This window comes from Dipteris shenzhenensis, chromosome 6 (genome assembly GCF_047967505.1).
Source record: "Dipteris shenzhenensis isolate YYH24624 ecotype China chromosome 6, Dip_SZ_1.0, whole genome shotgun sequence".
Taxonomy (NCBI): domain Eukaryota; kingdom Viridiplantae; phylum Streptophyta; class Polypodiopsida; order Gleicheniales; family Dipteridaceae; genus Dipteris; species Dipteris shenzhenensis.
The window spans coordinates 31,441,034-31,455,689 of record NC_141601.1 but is presented as its reverse complement, the minus strand read 5'-3'; the positions used below and the strand labels follow the sequence as shown (position 1 = coordinate 31,455,689).

General features: G+C 39.4%; 1 pseudogene across 1 annotated transcript; it reads right to left on the bottom strand.

Annotated features, from left to right (window-relative positions):
* Positions 1-12,787: 12,787 nt before the first annotated feature.
* LOC147901058 (karrikin insensitive 2 receptor CA pseudogene) lies at positions 12,788-14,305 on the bottom strand (annotated as a pseudogene). The gene is made up of 2 exons (XR_015541244.1): positions 13,359-14,305; positions 12,788-13,223 (listed from the first exon to the last, which is right to left on the bottom strand). The product of XR_015541244.1 is annotated as a karrikin insensitive 2 receptor CA pseudogene (transcript).
* Positions 14,306-14,656: the final 351 nt, after the last annotated feature.

The window sequence follows — 14,656 nt, the reverse complement described above, 5'->3', positions numbered from 1 at the left end:
CAGTGACCCCCCCGAGTAATGGCATTTGGCACCCATCTTCAATATAGGTGGTTTTTCATCCAAATCCGTTTGATCCAAGATGGTGGTATGTGATCCAAGTTGCACCATGAAGTAAGCAATTTTTTGAAGATAGAGATGTAGATATGGAGATGCCACTACCAATGCCAGATCCAATTGATCCAAATGGATCTAGCAAGAAGATGAAGATCACAATATGAGCTAAGAGGAAGTTGCACATAATGACATCATACGGAAGGAAGATGGAGATCACGATATCGAAGAAGAAGATGATCATCATCAAGAATCACCTGACTTTATTGAATAAGATCACGTCTTAGGTGAACGTACGATGCTAGAATATGATGATGATATAGGAGATCAACTTAGCATAGAGTTAGAGATAGACTTGTTTGGCACATTGGACTTGGCTCAGGATGAAGCCGTTGGTGTAAATGCTCTTCATTGATTTTTTTCATATCAAACTTGGACATGATCATGAATATATGAGCTTCAAATTTGATGTACATACTCGTGTACTTTTATTCATTCAAAGGATCAAACATGTATGAAAAGAATTTTTTTTGTCATTGGGAAAAACTATCTTTAAAGGTCGGTATGGGGAAAAATGCTCTCTGTAAAACATCATTATAGGAAAGTGTCTCAGAGTCATTATATAACGACCTTTTACAAGTCTAAAAACGTCGCTATATATAACCGCCATTTACAACTCTAAGAAATGTCACTATATACCGGCCTTTTTAAACCCGCCTTACATATTGACGATAAGCGCACTGTGCATGCTAAACATCGGCACTTAATCGTCTGAATAAGGCCTATGTGTAGTAGTGTTTATGCTCACCATGTGCTCAAGAAAGCAATTTGGCCTATTGGAGGCTTGCTCAATAGGATAAATTGCTTTGTTAAGCACATTTCTTAATAATTTTGTCAAGTGATATTTTAAAATCTTGAGCAAATTTTGGAGGATCAATCAACAAAATGGGTTTTAAAAAAGGTATACAATTCCCAACCCTCCAAATTGCTTTCTTAAGCACATTTGTGCATATCCACTTGCTACTGGTTTTGTCTTTCTCAAGACCAATAGGTACTACTTCTCTAATGAAGCACTTGGCTATAGGCGGGAAGACTATCATTGCAAGGACAAAGAAGATAGCCAGGGTGGTTGGTAAGGGGCCTCCTATTGTTCAAGCTACCACTGCCCCTTTTGGTAGTTCTAGTGTCAGAGGATCTCATAAGAGAAAAGGGAAGTCTGTGCATATCCTCAAATAGACAAAGAAGAGGAGGGTTTCTCAAAAGGTATCAATGCTTAGGGAGATAAGGAAGGCACAAAAAGCCATGGGATATGCAATACCAAAGGATCTCTTTCAAAGGCTTGTGAGGGAGATCTGTAATGACAATCAATTAGGTTATAGATGGCATAGGTCTACATTGTTGGCCCTCCAAGAGGCATTTGAAGATTGGATGTTAGAATTCTTCCAGGATTGCATGATTGTTGTTGCACATAATCATAGGGGTCACCTTCATGGTGAAGGATGTTGAGACACTTAAGAGATTTCATTATAGATATGACAAACTCCTTTGTCCTTGCAATTGGGTTAACCTCAAAATGAGGGATATTGTACTTGTGCCACACCAGCAAGAAAACGAAAGGATGTTGGTATAAATATAGTGGAAGTAACACACAGCAATGATACAAGGGGCAAGGCTACTTATGAGGAGGCCAAAATAGAGCAAAGGTATGCTACTAGTAGGCAATTCATCCAAGATACTTCCCTAAGGGACATTAAAAATAATCAAAGGATAATGTAGTTGGGATCAAATATTATCCTCAAGTTTCAAGATGCCACTTCTGTGAGCGATATAACATTGACCCAAGACTGCTTGGGAGCTTTGACATCATGAGGAGAATGGGTGACTAATATAATTCTTTTTTATGTTCTCACGTAATTTATCTACATGCTTGGGTGATGAATATGGTCGAATTTCTTGATTAATTGACGATATGGACTCATTTTCTTATACAATGCATTGATAACAATATTTTTACCAGCATGAATAGAGGAGGTTTAAAAGAGTAGCAACAACTTGAGGTTCATGTACTTGATCCCTGCATATCTCCATTAGTAAGAAATTTAAAGGTTCCTACAATTGATCTTTTCAAGTGGTTCAAACATTGTGACTTCACCTTGATCACTCTCATCGTGTTACCTTATCACTCTGAGTAATTGAATAATACATTTTAGTTCATTTCTTCTATCATTTGTTGTTGTAATGTTCTGTCTTTTTTTGTAGCAACCATTGGAGCCTATTGTGTATTGATCTTCAACAAAAACAAGCCTTTCGTATGAATTCTCTCTATGGAACACATAAGGACCTTGATCTATATGTTTCCTTTCTTTAAAATAGCCCTATATAAATAAAGCTCTAAGTTCTTACTTCACCATTGCTAACAATAGGATTTTATCTTGCAGAGGCATGGAAAGGTTATTGAATGTATTGGATCATTGTTCTCCAAATGTGGACCTGCTTGATAGTGTTGAGTTTTGTGACTTAAAGGTAAAGACATTTGTGGACATTCAATGATGTTTTTGGCCTCCTCAATTATATAAACCATATCCTAAGGTTGTTAATTTTGTGTAGGCACCACAATAGGATGATCCCCATTCATATGGGTGGAGGACAATGATCCATGCCAAGTATTTGTTAGATACTTACTTTGCAGATCCTCCACTAGACAGGGTAAGTATATAAATATATATATTCATAATGATTCTTGTACAAATGCCATTGTGAAAAAAATATTAATCTACTCTTTCTTATTATTTTTCTTGATTGCAGGTTTCAGAGGATAGCTTTACATCAGTCTATGTCGATGGATATAGATCCATGGTCATAAAAAAGCTATTACCTTATACTCATAAAGTATCCCAAGGGAGACATAGAGTGAGATCTAGGGCTAGTGATTCTGGAAGCAAGGAGACTCTTGCTGCTAAAGGGAAGGAGCAGGGGGATGAGGACAATCCCAACATGGAAGAGAAGCTTTCTAAGCAGCCTGATGAGCAGCCTCAGCCTTCATAGTAGCTTGATGGGTAGCCTCATCCTTCACAACAGCCTCACAACTAGCCGCATTGGCAGCCTGATCAAGAGCCTGATGAGCAGCATCGGCATGATCACCAGCCTCCTTCATAGTAGCTTGATGAACAGCCTTAGCTTGATCATCAACCTACTTCACAGCAGCCTGATGAGCAACCTGATGAGCAGCCTGATCCTAATCATTAGCCTCCTTCACAACAGCCTTCATCTGCATAGGAGTAGCTATTGAGATATCGAGCTCCACTCGTGATATGCCAAGGTGACCGTTGTGCATTTATGCCACCGACTTGTTAGCTGCAGATGCGGTTGGTACACCGCCCATGAATAATAGCTGGATGACAGCTATCCTTATATACTCTAGTTCATGGCTCAGTTAGTATGCCACCTTAGTTAGCTGAGTTTGGTTTGAGACCCACATATAGGGTTCTTCTATTTCTTTGTACTAGAGTTCTTTTGGCTTTCACGACTAAGAAGAGGAAAACTATTTTTCAGCCTCCACCTATGTGTGTATTCCCCCATTGTGTATGTGAGAAAGCCGCAAGTGAGACTCCTTCCTTCTCTCCCACTATCTTCACATGGTATAAGAGCCTGGTTCATGGTAAGGAGCTCAAGAAAGCAAACCAAGTTCGCGGTGTCCTGGTAAGAGGTCAGTGTTGCTTTCTCTGCACGTAGCACAGCCGGAAAGTGCAAGAGTGCATTGTCTCAGATTGAGACGCCCTTTGCGGTGTGGCGAGAGGGCAGTATACTTTATTTTTCTAATTCGAGGCCACTTCGAGGCCCGTTTTGGAGGCGGAAGTTCTCCACAAGCATTGAGAAAAAGGCCCTGTTTTTGCTGTGCGACCACTGCTCTGCAGGTCAGTGAAAAGTTGCCATAGAAATTGCATTGTATGCCTGTGCACAGAGATATTGGGAGTTACAGAATCATCCTTATTGCTTGTTCATGCAAAATCGTCACTAGGAAGTGACTGTGTGGTCAAATACCACTTTCGTCAGTTTTGCACATTTGCCCTTGTGAGGCAGAAGCTGTGTTTTTTTGGAGTGACAGAAAATTTTGCAGTGTTCTGTAATGGCGTCTGATTCTCTTTCAGAGATTGTTACTGAAAATCTTGGCAAGAACAACTTCCAAGCATGGAAGTTTAGAATGACGAATTTCCTTATGGGAAAAGGCTATTGGGAGTTCATTATAGGAAATAAAGAAGAACTAGTTCTTCCTAATGTTCCCAATCAACAGGAAATGCAGGCGTTTAAAGGATGGCATGAGAGAGCCAGAAAAGTTATATACTGGCTATCTATCAATATTTTAGATTCTATGATTGTGCATATTCAGGATGCAAGTATGCCAAAGGAGGCATGGGATACTTTGGCAAAAATGTAGAGCACAAATACACAAGCCAGGAAAATGCAGCTCAAGCAAGAGTTGCACAATGTGCAAAGAGAAAATATGAGCATCAATGACTACCACATGAAGGTGAAGAAAATTGCAGATGCACTTGCTTCCATTGGGTCGCTAGTGGAAGATGATGATTTAGTTTCTGTGACCTTGAATGGTCTAGGAAAGGATTATGAACAGTTTCGGACATCCATTGCCGTCCGTGAAAAATTTCCTGATTTTGAGGAGTTGTTTGCCCTTCTGATTTCTGAAGAGCAGAGAAATGGTGGTGCATCTTCTTCAGGAGGATCTTCAAAAGAAACTATCTTCTACTCAAATGCTAGAAGAGGTAGAGGCAGAGGTGAGCAGGCTGATCTGGAGCCCGTGGTAAAAATTACAAACTCAAGAAAACCAGTCCTATGGAGGAGGACGTGGTAACTCTAGAGGCACGGGAAGCCAAAGAGGTCGTGGTGGATGGCAGAGAGGCCAAAATGCAAACAGCAATGTTGAATGCTACTACTATGGTAAAATGGGTCATATGGCTAAAGACTACTATAAAAAGCAGAATGACATCATGAATGGAAATTTGCAGCAAGGGAATAATGCATCTTCTAGTAGACAGGGTGATGACAGAAATGAGCATCTGTTTATGGTGCAGCACATGACCAATTTTGTGACAAGTGCAGAAGAAAGCAATGATGTGTGGTATGTTGACTCAGGTGCGTCAAACCACATGATAGGTCATGCAGAATGGATGCAGGATGCAAGGAAAATGGGAAGAGTAGGATTTATGGAGACTCGTGATGATACTGCACATCCTATTGTGTAGATTGGTAAAATTTCTTTGTCTACGGAGGATGGGAAAAAGAAATACTTGTCTGATGTATTTCATGTCTCGAATATCACCAAGAACCTGGTTTCTATTGGTCAAATGGTTGAGCAGGGCTTGCAGGTCAGATTTAATCCTCATGGATGCTTTGTTGAGGATATGAAAAATAACAGTCGCTTGATAGCAAAAGGAAAGAAGAAGGGCAGGATGTTTACGTTGGATGCGGACATGCCTGAATTGAGTGCAGCAATGTTTGCACATGGGACCGGTGTGGTTGCAGATATTGATATCTAGCATAAACGCATTGGTCATGTTAATGTACAGTGACTTAAATCAATGCAGGCCCAAAATATTGTTATAGGATTGCCTAAATTGAAGGTTGCAGAAATCCATAAGGTATGTGAAGCCTGTCAATTTGGAAAATAGGTAAGGAAACCATTTCCTAGACATGTTCAAGAGAGTAAGAAGCCATTGGAATTAATCCACTCTGATGTGTGGACTACTAAAGCTGCATCTATTGGAGGCTGTCATTATTTTGTCACTTTTATTGATGACTACAGCAGAAAAGTTTGGGTGTATTTTATGAAAAAGAAAAGTGAAGTGTTTGGGCATTTCAAAGCTTTTAAAGCTATCATTGAAAAAGAAACATGCCTAAGATTAGTTGGAGGGGGAGAGTACCTCTCAAATGAATTTGCAAGGTTCCTGCAGGAGCATGGCATAAAGCAGCAATATTCATGCAGTCATACCCCATAGCAAAATGGACTTGCAGAAAGGAAAAACAAGAATATTGGAGCGGTATCTCGGGCCATGCTAAATGAAAAAGACCTACCAGATTATTATTGGGTTGAAGCAATTGCTACAGCAATTTACATAATGAACAGGACTCCCACTGCAGCAATACATGGCATGATGCCAGAGGAGATGTATACTGGTAGGAAACCATATATTTCTCATTTGAAAATTTTTGGTTGCATTGCCTATGTTCATGTGCCAAATGAGTTGAGGTCCAAGTTGGATCCAAAAGCTGAGAAGTGCATCTTTATTGGTTATTCTTTGCAGCAGAAAGGGTATAAATGCTATAACCCTTCTACTCGTAAGTTTACAGTGAGCAAAGATGTTGTTTTTTATGAGATGAGCAGTTTGTATAAACCAGTAAATGTGATTGATGATGTAGATGCACAAAATGGTAATGCTGCACAGAATTCACAGTAGCAATCACAAAATATTAGTGGACTTACAGTGTCCTCTAGTAGTGGTTCACATACTTCGGCATGGACAGGCAGATTGAGATCAGGAGAATCTCCTCAAAGCAATGCAGATAGTGGTATGGAGGTATCATGAAAAGGAAAAGAGAAGGTAGATCAGCCCATGTTTGATGTGAATGCAGGTCACTCTTATGTGGATGGTGAATCCAGTAACTCAGAACAGAGCATTGATGATGAGTTGGGTATTCCTTCTATTGTTACACCTAGAATAAGGAAGACCAGGGATGTTTTGAGAGCACCTGGAAGTGAGCCTATTTTGCGCAAGTGTACTAGAGCTAGGTATCTTGTGGATAGGCTACAATATGATGGATTTATAGCCATTCACTATGCCTATATGGTCAAAGTGATACAGGAACTAGAACCCACTTCTTTTGAGCAAGCCATGGGAAAAGAAAAATGGGAGAAAGCCATGGATGAAGAAATGGATGCCTTGGAAGCAAATGCTACATGGGAATTGGTGCCTTTGCCTAAAGACAAGAATGCAATTGGCTGTAAGTGGGTTTATAAGGTGAAGCACAATGCAGATGGTTCTGTGAACAGATACAAGGCAAGATTAGTTGTCAAGGGGTATGCACAGACATATGGCATTGATTATGAAGAAACATTCAGTCTGGTTGCAAGGATGGCAACCGTAAGAGCAGTCATTGCTATGGCTGCATCAAAGGGATGGTCTTTACATCAGATGGATGTAAAGAATGCCTTCTTGCATGGTGATTTGCAAGAAGAGGTCTTTATGGAGCAGCCACTAGGTTATGTTCATGCTATTCATCTTGAGTTTGTTTGTAGGTTGAAGAAAGCCTTGTATGGCTTGAAGCAAGCACCTAGAGCATGGTCTGACAAGATAGGACAATATCTTATCACTATTGGCTTTCAGATTTCCAAGGTAGATTTCTCACTTTATGTGAGAAAAATAGAGAAAGGTATTATGCTACTTGTCATTTATGTTGATGATTTGATCATCACAGGTGATAGTGATGAAGATATCCTTCATGTGAAAATGCTATTGAAGCAGAAGTTTGAGATGAAGGATTTGGGAGAGCTGTGTTATTTCTTGGGCATTGAGGTGATTAGATCACCAAGTGGGATACAGCTCTTGCAGAGGCAGTATGGATTGGACATGCTGTCCAAATATGGGATGACAGGTTGTAAGCCTATTTTAGTTCCTTTGGAGCAGAATGTGAAGCTGAGCGCAGATGCAAGTGAGCTTCTAGAAGACCCAACTATGTACAGATGCATAGTAGGAAGTTTGATTTATATGACTATTACCAGGCCAGATTTGAGCTATGCTGTTGGATTGATAAGTCAGTTTATGCAGGCTCCAAGGAAACTGCATTTGGATGCGGCTACTCAGGTATGTGAAGTCCACATTGCAATATGGACTATTTTATGAGACTGGGGTTCATATACAATTACATGGATACACTGATGCTGATTGGGCTAGTAGTATTTCTAATAGACGATCTACCAGTGGATATGTGTTCTCTTTTGGGAGTGCTGCAGTCACTTGGAACAGGAAGAAACAACCTTCAGTTGCCTTGTCGAGCACAGAGGCTGAGTATAGGGGTGCAACAATGGCTGCATGTGAGGTAGCTTGGTTGCATAAGCTACTTTATGATATGCATCAGTCTACAGATGGGTCAGTTGTCATTTATTGCGACAACATGAGCAGTATACATTTGGCAAATAACCCAGTCTATCATGCTACAATAAAGCACATTGAGGTGCATTATCACTATATGCAGGAGAAGGTTTTACTAGGTCTTATTGATCTAGTTTAGGTTAGCACAGAGGATCAGGTAGCTGACATATTCATGAAGGCATTGGGCATAGAGAAGCTGCGCAAGTTCAGAGACCTACTTGGTGTGCAGGAATTGGGATTGAGCTCGAGGGGGAGTGTTGAGATATCGAGCTCCACTCGTGATATGCCAGGGTGACCGTTGTGCATTTATGTCACCGACTTGTTAGCTGCAGATGCAGTTGGTACACTGCCCATGAATAATAGCTGGATGACAGCTATCCTTATGTACTCTAGTTCGTGGCTCAGTTAGTATGCCACCTTAGTTAGCTGAATTTGGTTTGAGACCCACATATAGGGTTCTTCTATTTCTTTGTACTAGAGTTCTTTTGGCTTTCACAACTAAGAAGAGGAAAACTGTTTTTCAGCCTCCACCTGTGTGTGTATTCCCCCATTGTGTATGTGAGAAAGCCGCAAGTGAGACTCCTTCGTTCTCTCCCACTATCTTCATAGTAGCTACATATTATCATCATAGTTGCAACTACTTTAGATTTTGATTAGACTCACTCATTGTATTGATATAACACATATAATATGAGTTTTTATTTATCTCAACAATCCCATTCGAGATGTCTCTCCTTATGTATCACTGACTTCTGTATTGATACAATAAACATGTAATACGAGTTTTGATTTCTCTCAACAATTTCTTTACAAAGAATTATTTTTTCTCTTATTTGTAGTACGTATAACATGTAGCATTAGTACAACATGAATTCAAATCAAGAATCAAGGGTACCTTCTTACAAGGGTTTAAAGATAGCATATGGAAAATTAGTAAAATTAAAAAATATCAAGACCTTCACTTGTAAAAACCATTAAAAAAAATTTATGAATAATTCATGTACAAAAGTTTCATATAAGAATAAAAAACTCAGTTTGCATTACTGTTTCTTACAACAACCGAAGGAGGAATGTTACAACTCAAAGTATGTATTCAGCTTTAGAGATAGACTAGTAGCATAGCTTCTCTAGTATGTTTTTCCAATAATTGAGAGTACACAGCTGTTAGTAGTAACAAATGAAGACAATGAATGAATCATGTAAATATAACAAAGGAAGATACTAAAGAACCAATTTATAAACATTCTATGCACCTTTTTGTTGTTGATAATGAATGAGAATTCTTTCAAAATACTATCCCTTGTCTCCACACAAATGTCATAAACACAATTGGGCTAGCATACAACCCTATCCTATTGAGATTACACTTACCAATATTCCATCTTCATAGACCTTGATCTCTAATACTTTGTTTTCACGGCCAAACAAGTCAAGGTCTTGGTCCATTGGAGCTAATATACCCACAATGAACCTACTGCATTTGTGGTAAAAAGAAAATATAAAATTATGGCTTGCAATCATATACTTAATGGTAATCGTACTTGGCACCACCTCACACTAGACCTTGTTCGATATTGATTTATCCCAACCATCATCCAAGAAGTCAAGGTTCTCTTCATTTCTAGTTGCTTTGTAGGTGAGCATTGTTTTGCATACCTTGAATGGATACTTGTTAAATACGTCAACAAAAACCATGATTGGCATGCATACATTGATTTTTACAATTCTTGTAGCAATGTTTGGACGTAAAGATCATTGAAATTCTACGAATAGCTTAGCCATGTATGTCTCTATCACACTACTAGGGGGCATTGGCCATTTTATCGTATTCCATGGTAGAAGATCTTGTTTCCTTAACACTTCGTGAGTGTTTGGTTTGTCCAACAATTCATAAAAATGGTCATAGAAGAAAATACATGTCTGTGCCAATTGAGTTGCAAATCTACCTTGATATTGTAATTCTCCTATTGTTCCATGCAAGACATCCAAGAATCCCAACATGCATTCCACTGGCTACCATTTTGCATAAATGATGGATACTGATCTGAAAACCAAAACACGTTTTAGTTTACGCTGAAAATAGAAATGTTTGAAACTACCATTCCGAAATTGAAAGGGTTAAAAACTCACAATTGGGCCTGTTCCATGGAAGATAATATGGATAATCACATAGCACAAGTTCATTGTGCATGTATACATGCTCGGCTAGTATTTCCTTAATACCTTTCTTAAGTATCTATTGTTCTGAAATCTTTGACCCTGCCTTTCCAAGAGGCTAAACATATATTATTCGGCCGTGGTTTTTTCCTCCTTGTTGGCTGCATTAGCACCCAACTTCCTTTTGACACAACCATCTTTTGCCAATGACCATCTGCATCTCGGGGGGTCACTATGTATAAACCCTCTATACCACGTGCGTTCAAGACCTATTTCTAAAATCCCTTATCTGTAAATTTTTCATTAATAAAATGTACCCCTTTTCTATACAAATCTGTAAATTTTTCTCAAAACTATTTTAAATAGTCCCTTATGTATATTTATTTCTGTAAATTTTAGAAATAAAAAATATCCTTCTGTTGAACTCACGTGATAGGGTTACATATGATGAGTGACCCCCCCGAGATCTGCATTCACCCTATTGGCAACTTCTATAGATTATATACATGTTGTAGGTCGTCAAGAAACAACGCTCACCTCTATGTCTTGGTCTTCTGCATTCTGAGTTACACACCAATTTGCGTTGGGACACCTCGGGTTGTCTATTGCCATGGATTCGTAAAAGAGAACCAAACTTTCAAATGGGAAAAATGCACGCAATCAAGAGAACGGGGGGGGAAAAATAGGCCCAAAATATAGACTCAAGAGAGCACATTTGAATCTTTGATTCGTGCAAGCGAGAAAATTTGTTTAGAAGGGAAATCATATTTGAGTCTGTCATCTTTTTTGAAAATGACTCCTTGTCAGGTTTATACAGTTGTACATCCGTAAAGTTTTTTATCTTTCTCTTATTATGTGAAACTATTTTGTATTTTCTCTATTTTCTCAATATTGTTACGTTGGCCCTCTTGTGATTGGTGGAGAGGGATTTCTCATTTTGGCCAAAAGGCCCCAAAATGAGTTTCCTTTTTTCCTAATGGCTAGTAGGTATGATACTGTGGATTATGAAATGGCTGACCTCTTTCATATATTCTATGGACCTCATTGCAATGAAGTGCATAGGAGGTGCATAGAAAGAAAAACAATAGTATATTTATTCAAACAACATTGCTTATGTATTAATTTCTTATTTTTTATTATATCCGTTCTAGGGTGAATATATTACCAAAGATCAATATTTAAAGTCCATGATGCTATAGCTTCATAAGGGTAGAGTCCCTTTCTTCAAATCCTTCCAGGTGCCCATAAAACTAGAAAACGTTATAGAGTGTGTACTTGAATGTGTGCCTATGATTGTAGTGCAAAATTGCCCACCCCAAAGGAGGGGCAACTATGTAAAAACCCCATATAGTACGTGCGATCAAGGGGAATTTTAAAAACCCCCTACCAACAAATTTTTATACCCTATATACACCCCTTTTGTAAATTTTGAGATGATTAAAGTATCCCTTATGTATGAAAATTTTCACTTTTTGAATTAAAAACCCCTTATGTAAGTATATTTTTTGTAACTACATAAAAATATAAAACCCCCTCCATTGATCGTATGTGCTATTGTGCATATTCCTTAGTGGGCCCCTCGGGTGCACTCCATGTAAGCTATATCAACTGTTGTCAATTGTGATATAGTTATGAGAATAATAATTACTGTACTTCTGGATGAACATTTGCTTGCATATATGTGTAGAATATTTTTTTGATCCTTTTGAATAAATTCATATATCCTATATAGTAGAGGATACATACTTCACATATAGTAGAGGAGAATACTTACTTCACATATAATAGAGGATACATACTTTACATGCAAAATAGCATTTTATGATCATATTCAAGAAGGCAATTCTATAATATTGTCGTCTTTAATTTATATTTAAGTTTGGGAATATATGTAGATTAGTTTAGATTCAGTTGAGCAACACATAAGTAATCGATTGAGCAAGTTACTTATATGCAATATATTCTCTAAATCTCACAAAGACAAGCTTCGCTTAATTTTCTAAAATAGCCATAAATGGACTTGAGCTACAATCAACGCTCAAGATAGACCATCTTATCTATACTAGTCAATATATGGTAGTGAAGCATGCAATTTGAATACACTTATAATATATATAAGAGAAATTATACCAAATTATTCAACATTCCTAATTGGGAATTTAAAACAATGTCACTACCATAGACGTTGCCATATGTCAAAACAAAATAAAGCCAACCAAAACCCAATAAGTAACACCTTCTTCCAAAGAAAAAACAGACATCTGCCCATCCCACTTTACAAAAAAATTCAGAAGCACTTCTTGTTGGAGAAAGGGTAATTTACTCCAACAACAAAAACCAAAACGTTTTATATACGTCCGGATAAGCTAGCGAAATGTATTTTCTTCGAACTATAGTAAGAGTATTTAATTAGTAGATCATTGCTCGGTAGTCAACACTTTCTTCAATGTAGTGATGAGTAGATCTGTAGCTGTAAGCTGTGGCAGATGCCCCTCCGTCTGTAGCAATTCCATGGTGCCTTTGGTTCCCAGATTGCGCAGCATATAATCTGCTACCACCGTGGGCACTGCAAGATCCTTGGTAGTTTGCAGGATATGGCTCGTTACCTTTACTTCCGGAAGGATACTCCTATAGTCGCTCTCAAAGACGTTCTTCATTATCACCACCGCAACCTCCGGCCTCATACTTGACAGTGTGCTTGTGAACCTATCGACGGCGCCTTTGTCGTTCAGGCCTACGACAAGTGGTGCGAAATTTGCAGCCCATCCTTGGAAATCGGCTCTCATTGCAGCAAACAACTGGTCTAGATCCTCTTGCTCGAAGCCTCCGTAGTAATCCTTATCATTCAGATATCTGAAAACAGGCAGAAAGAATTAGATGATGAGACTTCCAGGGCGAGGTAATAGTAAAGATCTAAATTAATGCTTTCAATGTCCCACCGAAAGAGACTAAGAAGAAGATAAAAAAAGACTTCGTTGTAAACCGAACCTTGGGGAAGCGCCTAGGAGGACGAGCTTTTCGAAGCATTCGGGCTGCTTGATAGCGGCTATGCAGCCAATCATCCCGGACATGGAATGCCCAACGTATGTGCAGTTTTTGACTTGCAATTCCGCTAACATAGCCAATAGGACACTCGCAAAGCCGTCAAAAGATCCAAACAGTGAAAAGTTAAAGTCGTCAGCATTTGTTGTTCCAGCACCTGGCAGGTCAAACAGCACTACTTTGCTTATACTTTCTAAGGAAGGTAGAAGAAACTGCCACAGACTGATTGGAGCCGAAGCCATGAGCCAGGACCAGAGCTTTGATTCCTGAACCAATCACTTTAACATTCAAAGAATCGAGCAACTGCTTTCCCTGTGGGAACATCTTGAGGGTTTGAGAACGCACCCGACTGATGAATAGTAAAGACGAGAAAGGACGTCCAAGTAGACCCTTGAGAAGAACAGAGACTATGTGCTAGGCTCAATAAGAAAAGAAGTTGCAACGTGAAGGACAGTTTACGACGACGACGGGAAACGAGAGTGCTGGGCAGAAAGGAACAACTCTAAATGGTGCGATCTTGATCCGGTGTGCTGGAGCATGGAGGTTTCCACCGGTTTCCACCATAAGCCAAGATCTTCAGCTGTTAAGTTGAAATCACCCAACTACTGCACATCAATATCGGTACCCCATATCCTCCAAACGCATCATCGAATTTATGAAGGTAAAGCAGCACAGTTCAGTGCAATGTGCCCGAGAATCAGACCGAGATCCTTCGCTTGAAGCCACACCACGCCTTTCTGAGCTTTCTTTTTTACTAACTTTTTGGATGTTCAATCAGTACCGCTGAAAGGACTGGATATCAGGCACACGTCCTTCACTCTTTCACCTGCCTCGTGAAGGACGAATGGACCAACTAGTATACGACTTGCATGAAAACAGGAGGAAGAGTTCAAAAGGAGATGCAGGGCGCCGGACGGAGGTTGATCAGCCAAGCTCTCGAGCCCCAACAGACTTCGGTTGTGAAAAAGATGGTGTCGTGCTAAACATGCCAGAAACCAAGTCGGCGATTAAAAAGGAACCTGCAGTGGCAAAGCTGCCCAAGAAGACAAAAAACTGCTGAACTCATGCAACAACCCACCACAAGTTCTTACAACTCACACTACAGGAGAGGACGAGGAGGTACAGTGCCCTTTTGCTCAGGTGGGACGTAGGAGCTTGGAAGTGATCGGGGAGGATGAGTCTCGATGACGACTCCGATTGATGAGGCCTTTAAAAGGCTTTAAAGTCGAAAAGTTCACGTGTAG